This window comes from Anser brachyrhynchus (assembly GCF_964034855.1).
Source record: "Anser brachyrhynchus genome assembly, chromosome: 5".
In the NCBI taxonomy this organism is placed as follows: Eukaryota; Metazoa; Chordata; class Aves; order Anseriformes; family Anatidae; genus Anser; species Anser brachyrhynchus.
The window spans coordinates 45,604,595-45,632,394 of NC_137699.1; the positions used below are offsets into that span (position 1 = coordinate 45,604,595).

General features: G+C 37.0%; 1 protein-coding gene and 1 long non-coding RNA gene across 2 annotated transcripts in view; one reads left to right on the forward strand and one right to left on the reverse strand.

The window, feature by feature from the left end:
* Positions 1 to 27,800, forward strand: part of LOC308196004 (uncharacterized protein) — a 214,890-nt gene that overhangs the window by 143,363 nt on the left and 43,727 nt on the right. The window contains exon 14 of the mRNA XM_080594358.1: positions 19,839 to 19,889. The gene's annotated coding sequence lies outside the window, so the exon portion shown is untranslated. The remainder of the gene's footprint in view (positions 1 to 19,838; positions 19,890 to 27,800) is intronic.
* On the reverse strand, positions 2,120 to 7,782 carry LOC308196215. Its single transcript, XR_013952129.1, has 3 exons — positions 6,745 to 7,782; positions 6,361 to 6,420; positions 2,120 to 3,926 (listed from the first exon to the last, which is right to left on the reverse strand). It is a non-coding gene; the product is annotated as an uncharacterized lncRNA (long non-coding RNA).

Here is a 27,800-nt window from a genome sequence, read left to right on the forward strand (position 1 = left end):
GAAGGTTTATAAAGGCAAAAGTCTATGCTGCAGTGTGGGTTCATGTACTGTGTATATATATATCTATACTGAGTTTCTTTATCAATCTTGTATCCATGCATTTGTGTTATATAAGATATTGTGCATTTCCTCCTTAATTTGCACCTTAATTCCTGTGGAGCAGGATTCTCTGCAAATCTTCATAACATTATGCAACACCAAGCCTATTGTACCTGAGTGGACTGTGTAGTACGATACGCATTCAAGCTGGACAACCTTTGTTTTAACAGTCAAATAATGAAATAACAGATGCTAGCCCAGTCTGAGAGAAATGAGACAGGGTAAAGGAGTACTTTCAGTCAAATCACAAGATAACCTATGGATATTTTTAGAAGAAGAGTGCAACTAGAAAATTCTACCATCCCTGGAAAAAACATAGCTGAAATGTAATCTATATTTTTGACTATTTGTCAAAAAGTAAAATAAAAGCATACAGAGAAGTAAGTTAGGCTAAGATCCATGCACACTGTAAGCTCCAAGATCACTTTAATGAAAGCCTCAGACTCAGTATGACCCTTCTTATATCTGCAGATCTTAAATGTTAAAGGTGAGGCAGAAAGTTATGGAGGCTAAAGGAGAATACTATGACTAAATATCTGAATGAAGCTCTGGGTGATCTCAGCTTTTAGAAATGAGTGTGATACAACATACCTTCAAGGAATTATGACAGTATGGTAGTTTTGATCGTCCAAGACAAAGATACAGTTTGCAGACAGAGGCAGCTTTTTGCAGTGGTTTTGTGCCTTTGTGCAGTGGTTTGCATTGTGATACTCATGTTCAGGCATTCAGTAGGAGTATGCGCCTCTGCACACTAAAACATGCCTAACAGATAGGTATGTCTCATTTGTACTGAGGACTTTCTTCACCCTTTCACTTCTGACACATATAAGGGCATTTATACACATATAATGTTCTAATTAAACTGTCAGAAAGCATAAAGGTTTCAACATGCACACAGGACATACCATGCACATTTATTGCAGCAATGTAAATGTGGAGTATTGCTGCCTGGAATAAATGAAAGATACTCATGCAACATTTGTATTGTGGAGACTAGTATCAAACCTACAGAATAACTGTGCTACACATGCAACAAGTTGTTTTGACTACTGAAGTAGAAAGGAGGGTATTTTATTTTATATTTTATTATTTTAATTTTTTTTTCTTTTTTAAGTTCCATTAGCCAACACATTGTAGCTGTCAATCTTGGCTCTTTGATATTGCCTAAATCTAGTTACAATTAAGCAAGAATGTGATTTCCAATACACTTAATAGCAGAATCATATGTCATCTTGCTCAGCCAAGTGTGTACTTGAGGAAAAGAAAGCAGAAAAGTGCCTTCAGCCCAAGGACATGGAAACTGCAGCCCTATCGAATTGACTATCAATAATTAAGGTCTTTGATGCTTTGAATCATTTAGATAATAAGATTGCTTTGAAGTAAATAAATAACAAATTAGAATTTGTGGCAGTCACAGGTGTTTGGCAAGACCAGCTTGTAATCAAAAGCAAAATGAATGCATTTTACTCTGTGTAATTAGAAAAAGAAATGAAGTTTATATGCAAATTGTAAAGCACTTTACTAAGAGATAACTGGTCAGACGGCTTTTTGTAATTTAAACTTTCATTTACGGAGCAAATTTGCAAAGTATCCATTTTCAATGCAATTTCTGTGCAGCTGGTTGAACTATCTTAGTCTTCCTAAGAGAGAAATTCAAACATCACTGGTACCATGCCAATCTTGTTACAGCACAGTAAGGACAACATATGCATTTTTAAACTTGTCTCTCTTTCTTCCCCTCTGAAATGATAGCAAACAAAAATCCCTGAAGGTTAGGTAGAATTACTTGGTGCCAGTAAATAAGTGTTGTCGTTGCAGTAAATAAGTAAATAAGTAGCCAAACCCTAGGAGATAAATAACTAGGAAAGAACTGCTAATAATCCGTTTAAAGCATTTTGTGTACTGAAAGTTAATGATAAAGAACAATAAAGGGTTTTCACCAATTTTCTCTAGTGAAGGGAAATAGATTTCCTCACTGGCTGGTGTTGCCATTTGGAGTATTACTGTCATCTTCAAAAGTCATGACTGACAGACAATGCATGAGGTAGAAACTGCTTGGAGGATGTATGCCAAGGAGAACATAGAGGCAAGTATCTTGGCAGTGAAATTGGGTTTGTTGTGAAAGGACAAGAGGTAGTGAGTAGAAGATTAGTCCAAGGAAGTACAACACAGTGGGCTGAAGAAAAGAGTGTGGAAGCACCAAAATAAATGCAGATTTAGAGACAGGAGCTGAGAGAAGGAATCAGAATAGGCAGGCAGAGAATGGAAAATCTAACTCAGAGAACAGAAGAGACAATCCTTGAAGACATGCTGAAATTGATTTTTGCAGGGTTTATTTAAAAAACAAAATGAAACACAGTACTTGGAAATTGCAATGACTGAGAAACATAGAATTAGCTGACATAACCAGGATTTGACATTTTTTATGTTGAACTGTTGCCTATAATCATCATTGTTGCAGATATCATATCTACCCACTATTGTATTCAAATATAGTAAGATATCCCAGCAAAGGTAAGCCATCTTAAAGAGAAAAACAAAACTAATAAGATTTTCCTGCAGCGTTCCTCTTATCACATAAACATGTCCTAAGCAGTGGCTACAAATCAGTGACTGTGAGTATATGATCACACATCAAACTTCTATTTGATTCATACTTCTTGTCCTTGCTATATCACTAATACTATCTTGAATTGCTGTTACTAACAGAATTTGTTGCCCTTTGGGGAAAAAATAATATCTCATATACTGAAAGTATTTGTGAACAAAAATGTATGCATTCTTTAATCGCATGTCATTTAAAGTTATTTGCTTGTTACTAATAAAGTTCCCTCTTCAAGCATGAGATTAACAAAAGGGATCCACCTGCCCTCGTTGGTAGTACAGTAAGTCTGTCTTGTATCATTCTAGAGCTGACTAATTTACTGAATTGGTTACCATTCACTCACACACTTTTTATAAATTCTTTCAGGAAATTTTTGCTGGAAAGGCAGTGGCTGCCAAAGTGTTGTCTAAAATGTTAATCTCCTATATTCACTATTTTTCCCTACTTTTCACAGTAGCTGGCCTTTTGGTTTTCTACAGCATCCATTTTCTTTATTAATGTTATAATACATCACCTTTATGACTAGCTCTGCTCCCTTTCTCTCAACTAGTTTTTGTTGGAAATGGATTCTATGGCTATTAATTATTTCCCATTGAATCCAGCCCCAGCCAGTAACCTTGCTTATTAAAAAAAAAGAAATAATTGCATATATAGTGAGCTGCAAGCTTTTGCTTAATTAACATATACATATTTCATAGGGGGAAAAATTAGCAGATTATTTATATCACAATAGGAAAAATGATCCAGAAAGGCCTAAGAATTCTTCTTGCTAAACTCTTCTTGAATATTCATTACCATTTTAAATCATCTTTGTTAAAATCTAAATTGTCATGACACTGTACTAGCTGTGGAGAATTTTTTAATACCCTTACTATTGACCAATACTTTGACTACAGAATATTCTTGATTCATAATATTTTGTTATTATCATTATAGTGATTAGAGGAAATCTTAAAACTGCAAATATAGCGATTTCTGTTCTACGGAGTTGGCCAAATCTCAGAGGAGCTGGATGCAATTGTCTTAATAAAATGTATGTGAAGTTTCAGTGCCTTGCAGCAGCATCTTGGAGCATTTCTCTTTTTCACTGCTATCATTCTGTGTTGCTGTTAAGCAGGTTCCATGTTCCAAACTAGCAGTGATTTCATTAGTGATAGATGAAACAATCAATAAGTACCATCTTTGTCTTTCCTCTCTTCAGTAGCTATTTAGACATTCACAACTGCAAGTAAGAAAACAGATAATCTTGTCCCAGAATTGCAAATGTTTTTTTTATTGGTTCTGATTTCTGGTATGGAATTGTCACTATTACACTGCGTTCTTTTCATCTGTTTCCTATGTCACTTATTTTTTCTCCTGACATCCTTGGGTGAAAGCTTTTTGAAGGAAGACCTATCTTTGTATTCTTTATTTCCATATTATTTAGCAGAACAAGACTCTGATCACGTCTGAAGATCTCAGACTATGAAAATAAATAAATAAATAAATAGATAGATAAGCTGTGACAGAGCTTGAGCAAGTCTCATTTTATCCAATATAGGGAAGTGCAACAATAAGATAATTTCTTTATAATGCAGTGTCATATGTTCTTCTCAAATTCAGTGGTTTAAAACAGAAAATCTTCAGCAAAATCACTACACATTGGAAAATTAGTTTTACAGCTACACCTGAAAATTGTGCATGAGACTTCTTGGAAAGGGAGGGATTTTAAACTAAACATTTACTGTTGAAAATGAATATTTCCATCTTTTGTTCAGAAAAAGGTAAGCATGTCATTAGGGAAAAATAATAGTATCTATGACATACACATAGATATGAACATGTCAACAAATATCAGCTTTTGGAAACTGCACAACATTTGATTAAAACAAACAAACAAAAAAAAAACGAGGTAAAAATGATATGCTTTATACTATGGTAGATTCCACAACACAAGGTGCCATCAAATTCTAAATTATGTTATGCAATTACTCAAGTTGTACATTAAAATAAGGGGAGGGAAAATTTTAATAGAAAATTGTTGTTCGCCAAATGATTATAGCATGACATTAACATGATTTGGATGCCCAAGTTCTAATATCTAGGTAAATGAAGTATCCAAATAGTCCATCCTGCAAAATGCTGCACGCTCATTTCTCCCTTTGTCTACAGCTGTAGATGAGGACATTCATTATTTCCATGTGTTGAGCACAGAAATTGATTGCAAATTAGAAGCACATGCTTTTACTAAAGACAAAACCTGAATTATGATTAGACCATAGCTCCAGATTACACCAATATATGAAAATACATAAGCTTCAGAGGAAAACAGCTCCAGATGAATTCATAAATTTATCTCATAAGCATGAAACCTATTCTTTTTCTAATGCAGAACATAGAATTAAAAACTATTGCTAAGATCACAAAGTTGATCTCTTCATCTCTTACTTTGCCACTAAAGGCATTTACCTTTTCAATTCATCTAGCTAGACTCATCACTAAATGGTTCCTTCAAATGTGAAAATGAACTAAAAAATAACAAAAAGAAGAGAGAGAGAGAGAGAGAGAGAGAGGGAGGGGGGAGGGAGGGAGGGGGAGAGGGGGAGAGAGAAGCAAACCATCATTCAGTTTCAATGCCTCATTCAATTCCAAGGCTTCATTTCTTTTATCAGGAGAAGCTGATATTTATAAACCTTTGTGTTGAAAGGTGTGGAGATTTTTTTCTTCCTTTTTATTTCAGCTTGTAAGTTACACATACTTTTGAAAGATCTTACAGGTTCTCTAGTTGAAAGAGGCAGTCATATGCCTGAGGAGATACACAATAAGAACTGGCTATGGAATATTTCCACTTGTTTGGTGAAGAAAAAATAGGAGCTATAACACTAACTTGGAAATAAGAAAAGACTTTCTTTAATTGGCAGAGCTCTACGTACACCTTGTTGAAAAGACTTTTCCAGGAAAGAAACTGCAGTCTAGCACAATTCTGTTTCAGTAATAAAAAAAAAAGCCCCTTCAGTCTGCACCCAGAGGAGCCTGGACTTCCTTCCTATTTAATACTGGGGAAAGGAATATCAATTGAGATCTCAATCCTCTTTTTAGCTTCTGTTCCAAATTTAGAATCTTTGGCTGTAAGTATCAGGACTGTCTCATAGGAAACTTAGATTTTCTTCTTCGCTTGGTCACAACTTTTCTATGAGATCTTACAAAAGATCCTTATATTGTAATCTTCCTTAACAGTAACAACATGATACATGCCAAACTATTAGATTACCTGTTGATAAAATCAAGTATGTAAATTAGGAAATATTTTTAATGAAATATTTGATACAGGAAAAACACTGATTACAAAGAACCCTGTAACTCAGTTGATTTAGATGTGAAATGTCTTCTGAAATTATCAAATCATTTCACTGAGATTACAAATAGCAATATTTTCTTTTGGAGATTGCCAGTATGAAATATGCATTACTTTTCATCCCATCCAGATTCTCCTTATTTTGACTCTTATTAGGATTGGAATAGGAAATGGCTTTGAAACCTTGCTATTTTCTGAAGAAATTAAAATCTATATTTTAAATGGCTAATTACCATTTCTATTATCATTAAGAACTGCACTTGAGAATCAAGATTGACTGTGGGCTAGAGAGGTCAGGTCATTAGTTCCAAGCTTTGCCTACCTGGTGCAGCCTGATAACTACTGTATCTCTTGGTTTGTCACGAAATTGTCCTGTTGGTATCTGTTAGCGGGTAGGGAAGCCATACAGTAAGAGGTATTAATTTCATGTAGCGCAAAGCATATGCCTTATATCAAACAGGTGAAATTTGTACCAACCTCTCCCTTCCAGAAATCTAACACACCTTGATTCCTTTCATCATTTTTTTCAGATAAAAGACAAAATAAAGCAAAGCATACAAAACTTCTTTTTTTCCTCCTTAGCATTTTTTTCCCCAAATTTTAAAAAGTACAAAATGTGATTTATACTCCTGAAACCACATTTAATACGTTTCTGTTTCTGTGAAGGACCATGAGCAATATATCATTTTGGCTTCTATCAGCTCACCTATGTAATTCTCTTTTTCTTTGAATGGATGGTTTTCATCTCCATTCCTTCAAAGGCAACCCAGGTGGCAAGCTCCTGTCCACCAACTCTCTAAAAAGGCAGTATTAGCAGATGCTTCTGGCTACAAGAGTCACAATCCATATTTCTTATATACCTCCAGGAGCATACTCTTCCTTTCTTTGAAGATTGTGCATGCATATGGGTGGATTTTGTTAGTAGACGGAAAGTCACAGGTGGTTTTGCATGGAAACATAATTAAATTGCATCGATTGAATTAAATGGCTAAGAAAGATATGACCTACTCATTCTACCCTGAATGGGACAGATAGAATGCAGCTCCATACTCTGGAAGTAATCATTTTGCACTTTTTTAAAGGGAAATTAATCTGGAGTGAACTCACTTGATGATCCCTGACTCTGAATCCTTCATCAAAATTATCATCTATCACCTTGGGATGAGGAAGCAAATCATTTACAGTCAGCAGGCTTTTTCTTTTTTTTCTTTATAAATGTGTTTTTGTATTAGCATTTATGCCAGTCACAAATTTGTTGATGCCAGAAAGGACCCTTTCTTGTACTAGGGAGAATTGACTCATATGTGCTTGGGAAGAACATGCTGATCAAAAAACAATTAAGGAGGAAGGAGAGTTATTAAAGATGAAAAGAGCAATTTAATTGCAAATACTGAGTATCATAAGCTTTACCACAGTATGAGGAAACACAGTGTAGTTGCTTCATCTGTGTTACAACTCTGACCTCAATTTACACAAAGCAAAAACCTAAGTAAAGTTTAAATAATCTGTGTATCAGGACTTTTGTGTCTGCAGCTGATGTTTGCAGAGAAGTCACTTTGCCATTTACATCTCAGATTACAGATCATTAAAATGTAAGCAGTAATAATTACCAGCGTCACTAAAGGTCTAATGCAGCAAGGTATCTGAACATCCACAACTCTGCATGATTTGAAGTTACTGACTCATTCACAGGAAATGCTCAGAGCTCTATTTAGTGATGCATCAAGCTCATCTAGATAGATCATTTTGCATCAGGTGGACCAGTAAAGTGAAATCAGACCTTTGTAGGACTAGGACTTAATTCATTACCTGATACCCCGTGAGAACCTCAAATAAAAGCCACTAAAAAAAATTATTTTAAGAGCTTTATTCCTGTAACATGGGCTAGTATAAAGGTTTTCCTCGTAAAGTACAGAACTGCACCATAACTACCCATGTCTCTTCAGTCAGCCAACCTGGTCTGGAATACCTGTAAGAAGAGATGTATCATGAGATACTGAGTTCTTCCACCTCCAGATGGAAAAAATAGAAAAAGATTTTCCTAAGAATTTCATTCCTTTCTTACTGATTGTGGTAAAATTCAGTGCTAGTGTTAAAGGTAATGCTTTGTTATCACTGCTGAGGTGAGTGTCTGATAGGATATTCCTCTGTGAGAACTCATCTGCCCTGCTCCAGCGAGAACCACAGATGAAGGATGAAGGACGAGGAACACTTATACAGACACTCATTTCATCTGAGTCACTGAAAGCTAGTCTCAGCTACAGGAGAGCAGGCACCAGCAACCAAAGCTCTTTGACCATAAGATTTCTTCCATGGCATGAGATTTCAATAGTGAACATTCAGCCACACACATGAATGGTAGCAATGCCCAGAGTTCTCAGAGAGCTTTTATGGTAGTGACAGGACATGTGGGAGCCTTCCAACAAAGTCAGGGGGCACAGACATGGAGATGGCTATTTTCTATACTGACAAATTTCTCCAGGGTAGAAATCTAATTGCGGTTTTCAATCTATTTCTTTTTGCAGAAAATCCCAGATGCATGTCAAATAGCATAGCAACCATCTTGTACAGTGCATTGTAGTCCATCAGAAGCTAAGCTGAGGCTAACACCTGATCTCGGTCTGCGAGCTGAAACTCCACAGAGGCCTTCAAACCACAAAACAGAGTCTTTACCTTTGAAGCCATCCAGCTTCCCTGCTATTGTGCTGCTAATTTTGCTTTGATTTTTCTTCAGAGTTAAAATACCTAAGAGAGTCTGATATGCGATAATACAGGAGAGAGACAGATGTTCTTGTGAATGCTGTGAATGAAGAACTAACCTGAAAATCCAGATAATAACAATAAAATGCCATACTATTGCAGGGTTTTCTCCACAGATTCTAGAGCAGACCATCAGAAACTTTGGAGAGATCATTTTGAGAAGGAGAATCAAAGTTTTCTAATATCCTCACAATCCACTGAAACCTCTTTTCCAGTCTGAACTACTGTTCAATTCAGCTGTATTTCCATTCCTTTTCTGATGGTGATTAGAAATATTCAGGTGGATGTTTCCTCACTCTGATGTATGGGAAGTTAACATTAACTCCATATTCAGAAATAAAAATATTCATTATTTGCCATTTTGTTACTTTAAATGAGTTATTTCTATGTTGCAGTGTTAAAAAACATTTGTATTTCCTTGTTGATCAGTAGTACAAAGTTGAATCAGTTGGAGCTTCATCTGGATCACGTCTTACTGCCCAACATGTTTCTAAACATGATAAAATGCTACACCCAAAAGTTTAGAGCTCTATTGTACTATTTACTGTACAAATGGAAAGGACACCACAGCCCAGGGCATCAAATAAAACTGAAGTCCATCTGGAAAGTCTGGCTACTGTTTGGGGCCCAGAGCAGAGGGTTCATGGCCAGGCACCTGCCAAGTGCAAGAGCTTGTGCTTGAAATCAGCTCCCATGGGTAAGCCCTTCCTGAAGCCTCCCTGTAGACTTTTCTGGTGGCCCCTCCCCAGTCACCAGAAGGAAGAGGAACAGCCTCCAGCTGTGCTGTGTCTTAGTTCATCCTGAGCTCAAGCAGGCAAATCCCCAGGATGCACTCAGTGCCCTTACAGAGCCGTTGCTCAGACAGACAGGCTACTGTGGTATAGGATTCAGCACTTCAGACTATTTTATCTATCCACTTCCAGCCCACTGAAAATAAATTGCTTTGCAAATACAGAAGTGTAGGGGTGTGTAAGGAATCAATTAGAAAAAGTCAGCTCAGAAAAAAAGTAATTTGTTAAGACGTGGTTACTTGGTTATTTGTAATCACTGGTGTCTTTCCTAAAGATTTTTGACCTTCAGAGGGTTAACCAACTGCTAGTGTCTCTTTCTTTTTCTAATGAGGAAGACAGGGAGAAGGGGATAGCATTAAACTCTCCAGATTTATTTCCTAATTTTCTGAGTGTTTTGTAATGCTCAGATTCAACTCACTTCTCCAGGACAATGAAATGTCAACAGATTGATTTTACTTCATGAAAATATACTATTGGAAATTACCTTTGCAGAACAAATGGGGAGTATAACTTTCTTGGAAAACAATTCAAAATTAGCTGGGTATATTTTATATATTTCCATTTTTTCTTGCATTGAATATTACAACTTTAGGCTACAGTTTGGATAAAAATTAGCTAGAGGTCTAATCCCACGTGAAAGAATATTTCAGTATTACTGGAAAAAAAGAAAGAGGGGAAGAATAACTAAATAAATTGTTTTATTTGAGAAAATGTCCCTAGTCCTAGAAAAAGTGATGAAATCATTTGATGAAATTATTTCTCAACAATGTGACCCAATACCCCAGTATTGACTGAATGTCTTTCAGAATCACAACTTCTATTTTTATCTTTATCCAAAATAAATGTCACAAACTTTCCAAGTCCATTATTATGTATGCTGAGATATCTATAATAATGATGTGGTTTAATCTGTAACACATGTTGGTCTTTGTAAATGGCTTTTTTTTTTTTTTTACCTATTTGATAAGTGCTATGAATTGGCATGTACCATGATCCCAGAAGTCAGAACTTCATGATTTTTACCCTACTTCTGTCACTGACTTGCTTCAAGACTGAAGTCCTCAGTGTTTCCATGCCTTCCATTTCACTCCTCTAAAATAGGACTAAATTATTTTAAATCTATAGTGATGAAATAATGAATGCTTACACAGAGATTTGAGAATATAAAGTGCTCTATAAATACCAAGCATTATTATTTCCAGTCTACAATGGAAGAATGCAGTTCTGGAAGGAAACCAACAATGAATTCAAAGCTGAAGGATTAAAACTAATGATTTCAGTGAAAAGAGCAAATTTAGCCTCCGACATGCATGTTGTATAAACACATTTTTACAGACCTTGGAACAATTTAAAATGTTTCCGTGTCACACAAATCCCATCAAAAGTATAACTATTTTATGCATTAAAAATAACCCCCCAAAAGATCTCAAAGTGTCTGCAGTTCACAAATACATTGTATAATACTAATCCAGTCTACGGGATACAGGGTTCTAAACAAGACTTCTATTTCATTTTATTGGGTGGAAAATAATCAAAACATAAACCCCTGGCTGCAAGGAAAGGAAGGAGATGATATTTTTACTTGGATATCAATTAAAAGCAGCTTGAAGTTTTGGACTTATAGCAATGCACTGAGCAAATGAAGCATTCTGACTCAGTGATCAGGGAGTGTGTTGGGTTTGGGATTTCTGGGTCAGTAGGAGGCTGGCTCTTTTCAGGAGCAGGGAGGACTAAAATAAGTGAGCGTAGACATTCAGTGGTGCTCCTAATTCTTTGCTGTAACACATTGTTACATTTAGCTGTGGGAAGAAAATCCAGTTCAAGAGGGTATGACATTGCCACCTGGAGAATTAATCTCAGCTCATGAAAAAGTGTGGCTCTTCTAGGCTAGAAAGAGAGGAAACCTTGGGAGTGAGATGTAGAGTACCTTACCTGGAAAGTGGGTGAATGTCTCAGACTGGTGGCATTCTGTGAACAGCACTCAGAGGTAGGACAGTTCAGTGGATTCATGCAACTGCACCTTTTCTTCACCAGCTCATCACTTGGATATTCTTTGGGGAATAATATAATAATGAATAACTGAACATGGTTTTGCTATAGGCTTAACATCTTTCAGTCTGACCCCAGTCCCTCTCTGGGCTGAGAGGAAAAATCCTTTCAGATGAAAGAATGATTATGGAAACCTACTGCTAGGGAGGGAGGTTAGGATTTATATCTCATAGTGCTTAAAACCTGCAATTGCTGCCATAATGTCCTTGTTTTCCTGGATTCCAGCACGACGTATCTGTACATGGCCTAAGATTTTTAGATTCCACTTTTGAAGGCCAGATCTTGAGCATATATGATTGAGATAGGGTCTTGGCAGTTCCAGTGGATGAATGAGCATCTCCAAAATCCTTTTGCAGCCTTACACACCAGACATCTTCCTCTGCAGTATAAACAGTAGTAACATGAGATAGAATTATATTTTTAACATCTTGCTAAGTGTTGCTAATCCAAACTATGATAAGCAATGTAGATAAGGGTGTTATTTAAAAAAAAAAAAAAGCTTTTTAATCTTAACAGAGCAATGTTAAATTGTTACATTATAGAAAACAGAAATAGTAATCTAAGCTGGTTGGAAATTTCCAGCAAGCACTGAAATGTTTTCATTTTCCATTGAATAATTGTTTTCTGAAACAAAGGCTTAAACCATGACTTTCCATAATTCTTGGCACTATAATCACTAGGATATGTAGGTAATTTCACGTCCTTCTTTTCTGACTCTGTTGGGTTCAATTAATTTATATTTATACAAATTGGAACAACTTTAGCAGAGGTGCTTGAAAAATTGTATTTCGTAATAACAAATGTGTTTGATGGTAATGTATTCAGCTTGTTTGTGTGGAAATGAGGAGGATCAAATTCTTGTTCAGCACTAGGCATAAAAGAGCTAGATTTGAGCTAGACTATGTGATATAATCACTATTAGCTATTCTGCAGCATGGCTATCTTAGGTAAGACATTTTTTTTTTTCCCTGTGAAATTTAGGCTGTAATTAATGGTACAATAAATCCAGATTTTAACATTCCTTATGCCAGATTATAATGAAACCACATAAAGTGTCTTCTGACCTCCTGTATCCATCATAAAACCAGCATAAAATCCCTAGAACATGGCCAACCTGAAAAAAATTCAGTTGTTTGCCTACACCTGACCCAGACACATAGCATCTTTTCAGGTATGTGACGCAGCAGAACACAGATTTGGTATTTATTGATCGTTGCTATACAAGCCATCATGAAATTCTGAAATCTCAGAAATGCTCATGGAATGGTAAAGGGACTATCCACCCATCCGCAAAATGTCCTAAAATGTTGAGATGTCAAGAAAACAGGTTGCTCTTACATTGCTGATTATCATTAGGGAATTAGCGGGATAACTGACAACTAAGACTATGTTCTTCCAAAGATACAGTCCTTTCTATCCACCTAAAGAACTAATTATATAGAATTTGTTTTAGCAGAGACTGGTTTAAATCAGTTTGTTACATAAAGTGCACTGACAATGTTAGTGAGCATCTTGCCAACAATAATGTCTTCTGAAGATTATCTCAAGGTTTCACATACCTGTTATTTTAACCAGCTTTGTCAATGAGTGCTGGACACAAAGTGAAATGTTGGGCTTTTTCAAAATATTATCTCAGCAAAACGTACTTCTATGAAAAGATAATTAAGGTATCATCAATAGACATTTCACGGAGAGCAAAGGTATTTCTACATCAACATGACATGGGATGCCTTTGAATGTATAATAAAAAAGGGGAAAAATAAAGAAAAGTTAGGGAGGTTTATAATGCTTGGAAGTATATATATATATATATATTTTTTTTTTTCATCTCTCACTTGAATTTCCTAAATGTATCTATTTTAAAACTCACAAAATGTTACAGATTCAAATAGGCTAAAATCCAATACATCAGTTTATCCTTGTCAGGAAAAATTAAGTTTTTACTTAGTCAGAGGGACATTTTCAAACCTTAGGCTAAGCTGTCACCTTTGTCAGATCCATAGAGATGGTAAGGAAAAGCTCCAAACTGAAAAAAGACTTTTGCACACAGTTCCACCCCATGTTTATTTAGGTAAGTGAGAAAGCTTAAAAGAACTGTTGAGTCAAGCTCAGAGTCATCATGAAGAAAGACAAATATGATTAAAGATCAAACCCAATGAAATACGTTTCTTATTAAGAAACCCAAGGACTGGTTACTGTTACTGTTGAATCTAGTGTTCATGACCGCAGCAGCTACAGTACCACCTAAAGAAACAGATTTGCTCTGTTTGTGCAGTTAAATAATTTGAAAGAAAGAAGAAGAGTACCCAGTACCCCCACTAATCTTCCACCTCAGAAATACTTCTGAAATGTTATATTTGATACCAATACTCTCCTCAACCAGCAATAACTCAAAGGCTGAATATCTGTAACCTTTAACTTTAAATCTTCTAATTACATTTTTACCTCTAGCTTTTTATCGGATCTGCACATTCCTCACCACGGGCTAACACTCACAGATGTCTGCAGGGCCATTTCAAGAAAAGTATATTTTGTGACTGTTAGAGAGGTGTATCTGTGCTGGTTTATTTTACAAGCCCATTCTGCTAGTTCTCTTGCTGGCTTAGTAGTTCTAACAATAACCAAAGAAGCATCTCCAAGCTGTAGACAGGATGAGTCACATTGTGCCTTCTGTATAAAAAGCCCAGACCTTTACAACACTACAGAAGTTCTGAGGGCAGAAAGTTGCTGACACTTCTCTCAAGCATGTTGAGTATCAAGTCTTGCATCAGACCAAGGTTTGTTTCCCAACTCTCCTCCAATGGAAATATTCCACCTCAGAAAAAATTCCAGCTCAGAACATATAACCTCTGTGTAAGGATGTCTTGACATCCATGTAGAGGATTAATGGCATATAATTTACTGTGTCTAACTCCAGATCTAATCCTTCTTTCATGACAGCAAGGCTTTCAGGAGCAACCTTTCTTTTGGTTCATAATGCTCCCTGGTAGCTCACACATACACAGCTGTGTGTGAAGTGGAAAGCAGTGAGGGCTCCCCTACGTCTCCCTCCTCTTCTCCCAAAACCTGAGTGGTACTCCTGATTGCATCTTTAGTCTGCTTTGAACTGCCCCCATCAGTGGGAGAGGTCATCTGTGTGTTTGCTGCTCTTATCTTTCTGCCCCTACATGTATATTTCTTCCATCTGTGAATGCATTAATGTGGGAGGATGTTTCCTTGCTCCACCCACCCCTGCTGCCCGACACCTACTGTCCTTCAATTCCTCCTCTATCTACATAATGATGGAAGGGAACAAACGGAGGAGGTCACTAAAGAGCAGCTGCCTTTCATCTCCTTCCTATCTTTCAGGGAAAGAGATGTTCACATTAAGTATGTTGCTGTATTTTTGTTGCAAATTCCTCATCTCCGATTTTTCCATCTTTTACAGTGTCAGAGAGATTTTAACTATGGTCAAGGCCTCTCTTGTTCTCCTTCTGCATTCAAATGCATGCTGAGATTTGGGCAATTGCTGCCCCGTTTTCATTTCCACCATTGACTCCTTCTGTTTGGAAGCTCACTTCAGCTATCTGGAATGCTATGACATTACTGAGCTGGATAAGAAATAGGAACGGAAGTGAGTAGGAAGACGTGAAGGTCAGGAGTACACCCTAACATACTATTCTGCCATCCACTCTCCCTGCAATGCCTTATGAGCACCTGACCTGCTCAAGCTGTCACACCTGAACTCCTGGTCTGCTTCCCAGCTCCTTGCTCACTGGCAGTGCTCAGCAGTGCCACGGAGAAGCATTAGGGAAGTTTGAGCTTGACTTACCTGCACATGAAAACCCTGTGAAGCTGAAAACACCACAAGCTAAGGCTGACAGAGACTAGCTTTTTACTAAATTTCCTGGAGAATGCACACACAGCTGTGAAACCTGCTGCGTGCACACAGTGAACTGTCTCACGGGAAGGTGTGCTGTGGAAGGAAGGATGTGGTGGGAACATGTCTGGTGGGTGTGCAGCTGCTTGAACCTGATGCTGGGAAGCAGAGCTGTGCTCAGGAGCATTAAACCAGACCACTGGAGCTCCTGGTGGCAAGTCCAGACAGGCCACTCACTCTTTGCCTACAATGACTCAGTATTTTTGATACCCTAGGGAAGCAGAAAAGGAGCAGTACTATAAGGATGTCCACAGCCTGGAAAAACTGGGCACGATCTCACAGTTCTTGTGAGGGTAGCAGGGTCCACAGAGGGTGCAGATGGCCTGGGCAAGTGGCTGTTGAGGTGGGTTTGTAGTCTTGTCTGCTTCTGAATGGTGGATCCAGTACTGGTTCCAAGGAGGGGCTGCAGGCAGGGCCCTGCAGGCCTCACAGCAGTCAGCGCTCCAGCAGGGCAGCTCTTCTGAACAGGGCTGCTTGGGGATCGTGCCTTCATGGTTTTCAGAGCTGCACTTCACTTACTGGGGCTGGCGCCCAAAGCACAGTGATGCCTGGACACTGGGGGCTCCAGGGAGGATGCCACTGCCTGGGCCCCGGGGCCATGGGTTAGGCTGGGCCTCTCCTGCAGGGGGTGTTCTGGTCGAGGCCCTGAATCACAGGGAGAGGAGAAAGAAGGGAATATTTAGAGGGTCTTTGTGGAAAATATGCAGAGACAGAAGCAGAGCCATACAAAATAAGGGAGGGACACTAGAAGCTGTAGTCACGTGGGCAGCAGAGGGCAACTGCCACCGGAAACCTGGGTGTGTTAGGGAAACCTGGTCCTGTGAGGTGAGGGTGGCAAGCAGGGAAGGCAAGGTGGTGTCTCCTCAGTCCTTACAGCAAGAAGGCAGTGTTTCAGCAGAAGTAGATGTATCTAGAAGGTCACCTGGCTACATGGCTGGTATTGCAGACTCTGATTTTGCTTCTATGATATCCTAATTTATTAGATGTGTTTTGAGAAGGAAGCCAGAGTCTCATCTGACCTAAATTATTCTCTGTTTCTCTGCAGAATGATATATTAATTTTCCATTCCACACTGTTGGAGAAAAGTATCTTGATAACTTTCTGTATGAAAGGGGCAATATAAACGTATTGGATTTTTATTATTGTTATTATCATAATTGTTATCAGTATTAATCTTGCAGAAGAGGAAGTCAATAGTAAATGTATAGGTAGAACAGGGAGGCTGTTTGCCATGCAGAAATCCAATGCAAATGAAAGCATGTGCAAAAGAAAAAATATTATTACAAGAATAACAATCTGACGTTAACATGCTGCTGCCAAACTGTACTCTCCGTGAATTAATCTTTCATTTCATCTCTGGATTTACCACAGCTGTTGTGTTGGGAATACCCTTATGACTGAATTGAGATCCTTTTACTCTCATTCCTCATGCTATGACATAATAAACACTTTTATTGCCCAAGTTTTCTCAGTGTGTATATTATTAGGAATCACAGAGTTTGTCTTATAGATGACTGCAGGAAATCAATAAGAAGAAACATCTTTTAAAAGTACAGGGACCTGAAGGATTTTCATACAACTAACCAATGGATATATTAAGTGTTGTCACAGTAAATACATAAATTAAATTAATAAATATCTGCCAGTCTTTAGTGCCTTAGAAATGAAAATTTCTGCATTTTCACTTTTATGTTCTCTCCAAATATTTTCCTAGAATAACTCAACTCATACTGCATTAGAAAAGCTTTGATTAGCTACTGATATTGACTGATAGGAAGTACTGTTTGAATCAAACATAAATAGGAGCTTGGAAATACTTCTGAAAAATAGCAAATTTCCGCTGCCTGGCTTGTAAAAGTCTCTAAAGCCTTGTCCACTAATTCTGGAGTATAAAGGAATTTCAGAGGTAGTTCTCTGTATTCTTCAAGTTCCTGTAAATACTGTTAAAAATTTTACTCCATGGGTGGGACACTGGCAGCTGTACTTCATAATTTTTTTCAACATTATGTTTTTCATTGCCTTTATTTTTCCCCAGATTATATTAGAGTGCCAAGAAATTACATTTTTCCCCCTATTGCTATTTATCATACTTATTCAATATATAGTAGTTCTTTCAATTTGCTAGCCAAAATAGCTATTCCTTTCCTCTCTTCCCCTCCTCTTGGCTCCTCAGAATTCCTTTTGTCACGAAAGAAATGTTTGTACAATTTAAAAATGAAATTCTGGCATTTGTTTTGTCTCACACACTTATTAACCTAAATGAAACCATCATTTTAAAGAATCATGAAAATCAAAATGCTTTCTCTAGAAAATGTCAGAATAACTATTGCCTGGAAGTCAGGTGCTTACAAATGATGAGAAAGAAATCCTTATACATCTCCTGAGAAATTGTCTGTTGTTGTCTTTAAAAGTAGGTAAGAGGTCTCCGTGGCTTGTGAATTAAATCTGACTGACTGAGATTTCCAGTAAAATTTAATCATGGGAAGGAGTTGTGATGTAGATTCTGTAGGTGAAATTATGTCTAGGATGAAATTAAGTGTAGAGCTGGAATTATGCTTTATAAAAGATTTAGACAGGCTGTAAGATGTTACTGTCCTTGGACCATATCTGATGTCTCAGCACTGCTGCCTTGACAGATCTGTTCATCTTTGCAGAGGCATGGTGCTGCAGTGCCAGAAACAATCCTGTCAGTGAACACTAACAAGTAAGTTTCTGTATTGTTTGGCTTTATTCAAGTAATAGGCCGTGCCAATTCAGGATAGCGGGACTGAAGGCAGGGTAAGGAGTGCTTCCACCAGCTGCTTGTTTGAAATATTGTGAGATATGCGGACCTAGACTGGCAGAGGGAAAACAAGTGTTAGGCAGCTCTCTCCTCCATTTCCTGAAGATTGAAAGTCTGTTTACATCCCAAACACTGATAATATATTTGCAATTTATTTTTTTTTTGAGCTGATCAAATTTTTTATATATTTTTAGTCAGTTAATGTTCTTCAATGATTATTTGTGTCAGCACCTTGCCAATAAGTTGCTTATAACAGGCAGCACCTTTGTTTTTCTCCATTTGCTGCTCTAGTCAGGTAGCTGTTCAGTTCTGTCACATAGTGTATTTCTGTTTCCATTTTGAAAGATCATAGTTTACTGTGAAACCTTTTTGTCACTATTCAAAGTGAATTTCTCACAATCATAGAACGGAACTAACCTATTAAATAAATTCCTGCTTGGGTGCAGACCCCAAGATTAAGCATTTTGCTTGCCCAGCTTAAAAAAAAAATCTTTCCCTTTAGCTCTTTAATGTGAATTATTTTTCTGGGAACACACTTTACTATCCTGATATCTCTTATTTGGCTATTTTATTGAAAGAACTCAACAGTAAAAACAAAGACATGTATGCCTACAACACAGACAATAACACATCATAGACAGCTCCCAAGTCTATTAATTTCATACACATATTGCCTCTTTCACTAACTTTCTCCTTCAGGAAAAAAGAAACATACAACAACAAAAAAACACAAACATAAAAACAAACCAACAACCAACAAACAAAACAAAACAAAAAAACAAAACAACAAACAAGCAAACAAACAAAACTAAAACAAAACAAAAAAAAAACAACCAGCAGGTCTCCAATAAATAAAAATTCTTGAATAAAAACTTATTGAAATAAAACTTCTAACTGAATTCACTTGCAAGTGGAGACTAACATCTGTAAAGGCTTTGATGTAAAATAAATATAGGTTTGAAAGTTGTCTTATGAGACAGAAACAGAAAGGCCATTTAAGAGCATGCTAGAGCATCTTTTCTTCCCCTGTCTGTTCTGTAATGTGAATAGTTTGTCTCATATGATTTGGGAACATTCTACTCTTTCCCTGATGTTAATTGCTACAATAATACACTAAAAATGGTTAGAGGGGAGCTTAGCTGGGTAAGCTGCTCAAAATGATTTCCAAGCAGTTCTTTCAATTCAGATGCTTCTGTCCTGTCTCTAAACTCCACTGCTCCTATTCATTCTTACTCCCCTCAATGCATGTCTTTGCTGAGCATGCAGAAGGAAGAGAAGCTAGGGATTTATAGCACAGTTCATTCTTCAGCAAGTGGGAATCAATATTCAGGAAACAAGGCCTGCCCTACCCTGATAACCATAAACCTCCCATCTATCACCGGGCACCTCAGGGAAACTCACAAATCACAGGGACATCCTGTCCTGGATTCTTCCCCTTTCCTTGTTTAAGCTTAGTTGAATGCACTGTGTGACTCTTCTTTCATTGTTTTGCTTCTTAGGTCTTAATGAGAAATGAGGAAACATAAAGCACAAAGGAGGCCCTTGCTTTGGTAAGTCTAGTAACACTTCAGTATGCTTCAAAAGTCTGAATGGTTTGTTATCTGTCTGTACCTCTTTGCAAGAGGTATTTTTAGCCATGTCTGTGATGGTTCTTAATGAACTGTTTAGCATGCTCTTAAGATCCAGAAAGTACATTAATGTGTTCAAAACTATCTTTTGGTCCCGCTGGCAAATTAGTCCCCAGTTGGCTGTGGTCCAACAGCCGTTCGAGAAATTCAAGGCTTCAGCTGCACACCTGATGGCAATATGGGGAGACAGAAACAAAGTCTCCTGCTCCAGGTGGAGTGAGTTTGCAAAAGGACTTAAAAAGGAAGGCATGGGCACAACAATGCTTGGACAACTTCTTTGAGGATATGGGTGAGAGTGCTGATTTAAGGCTTACCCTGTCTTGGCATTAAGTGTTAGTAGAGAGACAAAGACTGCAGCTCCAAATGGAGTGGGGCTGAAGAGGGGTGCCAGAGGAAGAGGTGGACAGCCCCAAGAATTCTATCCTGGCAGCTTCTTCCTCTGGGCCACATCTGGTAGTTTCAGTATAAAACTTTGCCTATGCCTAGGCTTAGGTTTAGATTTATTTTTTGGGGAAGAGAAAAACTAGGATCTCAACATGCAGTGGAACTGAAAAAGTGTTTTTGGAGGAAAGAGTTGATACTTAAGCCACAGCCCAGAAGCTGTTGATTGGAACCATTCTTGATGTAGTCCAATCTATCCTTTAGCATTTGCTTTACAGCTCCACCCCACCTGCAGCTCTCAGTTTGTCCTTCAGCTAATGCTAACCCTAACCCTTAGGATGAGCTGAGGCTTAGTCTGAAGTCTAAATCCCTTATCTAGAGTAAGAAGTTATCAGAATGCCTTCTTGGTACAGTCTGTCCTTCTTCTGTTTGTCCCCCTCATCTCACTGTACCTGGAACTCTAGGCTTTGCCTTGCTCCTAGTCTTAATCCTAATCTTAACCTAAGTGTTAGGGTAGGCTGAAATTTAGCCTGAGATCCCTTTTCATATTTGTGAGGAAGCAGCTGTCCTGAGAGAAGTTTTAGTGTAGCCTGTTGTTGCTTTTTTTGGACCCACTCTACCTAGAGCTGTAGGCTTTGTCTCTCTGTTACTTATAACCCTCGTGCTCCCTAGATAGTTTTTATGGCTTTCAGGAAATAGACTTACTCATCTTTTCTAAATGTTATCTTGATTTTATTCAGCATTTATCCACTACGTTTCTTTGTTCTTTTCCTCAGATAGGGATCAAGTGTAATAGTTGCCTAAGAATCTACATCTGTTCTGCAGTCTTACTCCTTATTGTGGTTTCCCATTTTCTCAACATCTACTATATAATGCATTCTCTGGATGGATATCACCTTTTTGCAGTGATGTTTTCATCTTATTCTTTATTGTTGTCCTTTAATCAAGCATACATGCAAGTGTGGCCATGAATACCACTCTATTTGGTTAAAATGAAATGGCTTTCAGAGCTATTTTTGTTTTCTTTACGCTCCTCCATATAATCCCACAGATGTCTTATGTAATTACATGTCATACTTCATGTTTTCCTACCCTGCTTAGCCACTTTAGTCACATCTTGTTCTTGAGCATTGTACTTCCAGGAACTTTAGTCCAGACTGGGTAAGATCTGAAATATTGTATATCAAGTTGCATGTTAATATAAAGAAGTAAAAACTTGTCATAAATACCAATATCCTTTGATATAAAGTCAGATTTCTCACAAAGAAAATGACAGATTATTTGCAAGCATCTTGGGCACAGGCCTGGGACAGGTGGTGTCTGATTGTGTTTGTCAGTCTGATTGTGTTTGTTCTAGTGATAGGACTAGAAGGAATGGCCTCAAGTTGTGCCAGGAGAGATTTAGGTTGGAAATTCTGAGACATCTTTTCTCAGAAAGAGCAGTCAGGCATTGGAACGGGTTGCCCAGAGAGGTGATGGAGTCACTATCCCTGGGGGTGTTTACAGAAAGGTTGGACTTGGTCCTTAGGGACATGGCTTAATGGATAACATTGGTAGTAGGGGGATGGTTGGACCAGATGATCTTGGAGGTCTTTTCCAACCCTAATGGTTCTGTGATTCTGTGGCATGACTTTAATGCAGCCCTGTCCTCCACCAATAGTGTGGGTCTGTTTCTCTGTGAGTTGCTTATGATTATTTTTAAACAACAATTGTATATTGAATACATTAAATTTGTCATATTTTTAAAAGCCCAAAAGACAAATTTGTCAGCAAATTACTGTGAGGGGTGATGGAAGGGGAAGCGTGTTACTAGAACAGTGAGTGTCACTTGTGGTGTCAATGGGCTTAATACACATGTAAAAATACTTTAGCATTCTGACTACATTCATCAGTATTTAATCCCCAGGCAAGTTAATCCCTGGGATCTTAAATTTGGGTTTGCTTGTGAAGACATGGATTTGATATATTTCACTAGGGTTTCTTAAAGCCTTATTGCTCAAATTAAAGGGTTTGTGTGATTAACTGACTGACCTTCCATTTTACTAAAGAAATTTCTTTTTTTTTAAGAAGAAAATTTTGAATTCTTGAACTTTAGAGGTCATGAGAGCAGAAGATACATTAAATAGATCTTCATTAATTGTATTTTACTCTGTAAAATCTAGTAATTGGTAAATTATTCTGGTAGCTGCCTTCTTATTTGCAAATTCAGAGGTAGCAATACTTTAAGAATACAGCAACATAAAAGCTTTTTTTTTTCCACAAACATATTCCTTTAATTCTTTGGGCTAAAAATCTCTTAATACAGTCCTTATATGCTTTTACCATAATTATTGAAGTTCAGAGACAGTTCTTCACATTTAGTACTGTGGCCCCAGGATCTGTCTTGATGGTAAGGATTTCCTTATTACTTGCAGGTGCCATTATAGTATGAATTCAGTTTTCTTCTAATTCTGGCTTTGGTCCAGAGACAATAAATGATGAAGCTCTTCTCTCTCTGAAAAGCAAAACAATTATACTTCATTTTTGTTAGTTTCTGTAACTGTCTCCTGGCAAGATTCTCTGTAGTCGGTGGCCTATCTATTTAAGGAAAATGAACAAATATTGGACTAGATTGCTTTTTAAATCCTAGCCTGGAGCGTGCACTTTGTTTACATTTTGAGGTCTTCCCTGTACAACTACTCTGCCATATAACTCATAGTTACACAATCAAAAGATCACTAGTTACTGTTAGTCACTTATTCTGGAGGCTTTTCACTCATCAGAAAGTTTCCTTCTCTAACAAATCTGGTTGAATTAATGCAGCTTAGTTTAGTAGGTTTCTAGAAGATATAACACTTTATTTCTGCAATATATTTAATCTGCTTTAGTCAAGTTCAGAAGTTTTCAAACTTTAGTATGATGCGTATCTCAGTGAGTCAAAACTTTTGTTGGTTATATGAGAGTTGGAAGGTCATGTTGTCATGGATTTTCTGCGTAATTTCTACCTAGTTTCCTTAAAAAGTGAAAACCAAATCAAATTTCTTAAGGGTATTACTTGCTGACCTTCATGCCCATAAGTGGGGAAAAAAAAAAGTTTATTCAGAAGGAAGAAGAGATTCTTCCCGGAAGTTTGGATAGTACTTCAGGAAACGTTTATAAATAATATCAATGCACTTATTTTTGTTTTGCTTAGAAATGATTAAACATTAAATTAGCCAACCTGAAATTTATAAAAAGTGGCACATTTTTTCACACGCATATATATTGCATCAGTAGTACTTCAAAGGTTTGAAGTTAATGACCTGGAAGAAAAAGATCTGTGTGATCAGAAAAAGTGGACAGGTTACATGCTGTAGTTTCTCTCTATTAAGATTTTAGGATAGACATTCAAATGGCACTTGGGTAACAAACTCCTACTGACTTTCAGTGAAAGTGAAGTGCCTAAATGCTACTTCTGCCTTTGAAATTCTAGCATGTAACTCAGTTTCAGAATGCCTCAGCTCTATTTGTCAACATACTTAAAAGATAAAGAAGGAATTTTAGATTTTATTCTGCTTTGAGTAGTAATTGTAAAAAATGATATTAAAGAACATTGGTACCATGCTGAACCAGGAGAAGAAGGCCTGAACAGCTATTCTTTTGTCATCTCCTAAATAGAGTGAAAAAGATGTAGGACATTAGAAAAAAAAATGCTGACTTTCTCAAAAGAAACAGGAAAAAAAGATTTATTTCCCCTGAAACTACTGACAAATTCTCTCTTGTAAGCCTCTGGGAGTGCAAGTAAAAACATTGTGAATGGTTTTATGCTGCTTCTTCTTAGGTTCTGGGAATGAAAACCGTATATTTTTTTTCCTTCTCTGAAACTTGAGCAAGGTATGTACATTTTCCTTGTTTATTTTTTCCATGAGAAACAAATTTCATGTATGTCCATTCACTGGATATCATAGAAATAGGTCTGAAATGTTTCAAACATTTCTAAGTCTTCCCTCTTTGTTTTAAAAATTTCTTTTGTTTGCCTTCTTCCGTGACCTATATGTCATCATATACACTAAGAAACTTAATCCTCAGAAGAACATTAATTAATAAGACTTTACTGATTTTCAATCAAGACTGTACTTTAAATATCAAACCTTCATTTGTGGAAATAAAATTTTAATACTTGTTTTACTTAAATGAATTCTGAATTCTAGCTTCCTAAATAGCACTTTTCCTGTCATCACTTTTCTAAATACTATTTCAGAGCAGTGTCAGAAAAGTGCATGCAAAATTCAACATACATTCACAGATACACTAATAGATAGTTTAAAAAATCAGTTAATTTCAAAATCTTATGTTGGTTATGATGGTTATCTAGGTTATGTACAGATTGGACTACTGTTCCTGCCTGCATTATTTTAAATATATTTCATGCGAGTTCAACAGTCGTCCTTAGACTTATGGTACCTGTTTTGTGGAATGCAACACATTGTATTCTTGGATGCAGTAACTTTAGCAGTTAAGTAAAGAAAACCTTATTGTGTGGTCTTTGCATAGATTGAGTTTGTGTGACTATGAAAGATGAAGAGAGAAGGGTTAAGTAAATAACCTTTAAAAATAACACTTGCTCTTGGACTGTGTATATCAACATGATATAATTACCAGATTTTATTCACTGTTGGCTGAAGTTTGCGATAGGTAATTTAAACAGTGAGATCACATTTGCATAACATACAAGCAGCAGGTTCTTTCAAATAGTCTCTGAAAGGAGTGTTCTGTCTGTGTGTCTACCTGAGATGCACCAGTAGTGTTTAATGTTACTGTTTCTAGTTTTTTTTCCTACATACCTTCTGATAGTCTTTTCAAGGTACTTCCAATACTTTGATCTCAGTTGAATTGATTGACCTATAATCAGGCCAAATCTGATCAGAATTAGAAAAATGTCAACTATATACTGTTAGAATCTTAATGGAGTTTTCAAAACCGTAGTTTGGATTTTCACTCCGCCTGGAGCTGATTTTCTAGTTAGCTATCAGGCCTGTCTTTTGAAGTGAATGGCTCTTGAGTAAGTTCCAAGCAAATCGGTTTGTGTATAGGCCACAGTCCGAAAGACCAAGCAAGAAAGTCTGAAGACAGACAGGAGACAGTTTTGGATACAAATAGTTAGAAATTTTCTGAAGAGCTTTTATTTTTTTCTCCAACTATATGTAAAGACAAGAGACTAAGAAACATTCTTCATCACAAAAAAGCTGTCTGAGAAATATGAGCTCTTCTGTTTTATACAGGAGAGTTTCTGAGTAGTAAATGGAACAGGAACTTTTGTCTTTTTCTTTAACATGAGGAACTGACCCGCTCCAGGTGATTCCTGATGAAGAATGGGAAAATAACTTTTGGGATATAGAAATCCATTTCTATTCCTGAAGTCATTTTACAGGCAGTGAGTCTGTAAGTCAACTAGCTAAATGTCACTTCAGGTTTTAATTGTAGTTAAATTTCTGAAGAAGCACACCTAACTGAATTAGAATTTAAAAAATCCTCTTCATATTGAACCCTAACAAAAGCAACTGTTTATTTCACAGCCTTCCTCTGTATTGTCAGACATCTGATCCTTGGAGCCAGGCAGTAGCAATATGTGAGAAATGACCCAACAGTAGTTTTTTTATTGCCAACAAGTGTGCATTGGTGTAATTCATTTGATTGACACATAGTAACACCTCTTTCTCCATAAAAGCTGCAGTTTTGCTTTAATTATTTAATTTTCAAACCAATACTCATTTCATAATATATTAGTGTTTTCTTGTAAGCAGTAAAGTGAATGCTTATGTATTTGCTCTGACAAGGATAAAATTCAGTGATTGTAAGTAAACCTCTGCTGTAGGCTAGACTGCTTTTATTTGTCCACTGTTCTGAATATCCTGTAAAACATAACATCCTGCTGTTTTTGAAAACATAAAAAATCCCCTTAAATAGGGGGATGAAGAGATTAAACATCACTGAAATATATGGTATCTTGTCTCCAGTGAAATTCTATTCATCTGCCCTGTGAAGATTGTTTTTGACAACCGATACTCCTTGTTGCTGCCTTTTGTTTTTTATTTCCTGGGATTTTCATTCTGTCAAACATTAAAAAGACTCCTTTTTGTTCACTTTAATGGCCAGTAGGGGAGATTAAAGCTCTTTGTCATCTAAAAAGGAGCACAGTTTTCAGCCCTGGGTCAAGCTGTCTTGTTTATTTTAGCACTTCAAATCCAGTAGGGTCAGATATCTTTTCTGTCTTTGGGTTATAGACTCCTTTCTGAGGCTATCCTGTTTCTCTTCTTTCTGACTTCTGAAATGTAGATGCTATTCAAGAAAGCCATTTAAGGAAGAGGCAGCACTGTCTGTGTTTCAGCCTAGGAAGCAAATAGGAGGATCAGGATCTTTTTCCTAATTAAAGGTAACGGAGTAGGTGTGGATCTTCAGCTCACAAGAAAATTAAATTTAGTTATTCAGTTCACATGAAAATTACCATTTGTAAGCCCATTTCAGAACCCTTATTATAGAATACTGTGATCTACATATTTTCAAATGCTGTTTAAAAAATACAAGTTACTTGTTAGTAAGTTACTGTTAGGTGTTTGTTTTTTTTCTTCAGAACCCTATAGCAGAAACTTCCTTGTATTAACAGAAAATATGCATTTGAAGAACATTTTACACTATTATCAGATCAATTCCAACTTTTAAAAACGGTAGAAAAGTACAGCTTTGTGCAGTGTAACAACTTATTTAATGAAAAATAAGTTCACAAAGAAGTGCATCTAGTTCTGAAGAAGCCACATGCATAAGGTTTTCCATCTAATTGCTACAAAAATTTTCCTTTGGTAGATTTCCTTTCATAAACTTACTATTTAGAGTATTTTCATTCTGTCTTTCCTTGTTTTCTGATTCAAGTCCAAAATCTGTGAGCTGGGTTAACTTACCCTGGTAGAAGACATCCAGTCTGCAAACAGATCTCACATGGTTTGTTCTGCCTTTGCCTGAGAGTAGTCTGTGGGGTTTTCTATAAAAGTTGTCTTATCTTATTTACCTTTATTACTGTTCCTGTATAGTAACAGACAGTAGACTGTTCCACATGGTGAACAGTCTGGGGAGGCTTAACTCTCTCAGGCACACAATCACGATTTTTTGTTGTTTTGCCAACAGAATTGTTTGGATTGGTATTGAACTGCCCACTGTCATGGAAAAAAGAATGACACCTTGGTAAGCAGTTCAAGGCCAAAACTGTCCACTGTCTTGAGTTTATGGAGTGCCTTGCCCAATGGGGAAATAACCAGACAATCCTCTGCTATTTCTAAAAAGGGAATACTGTTGTTATCTAGTATAACTTTCTGCAGTAATCCAGACCACTGAAAAGTCCTCAAGTAAGTGTTATTCAAGTTACAGTGGTTGAACTAAACCTTTCATGGTAAAGAAACCCAAGAGCTAACTCATTCACTCGATCTCTTCATCTCCCTTCTT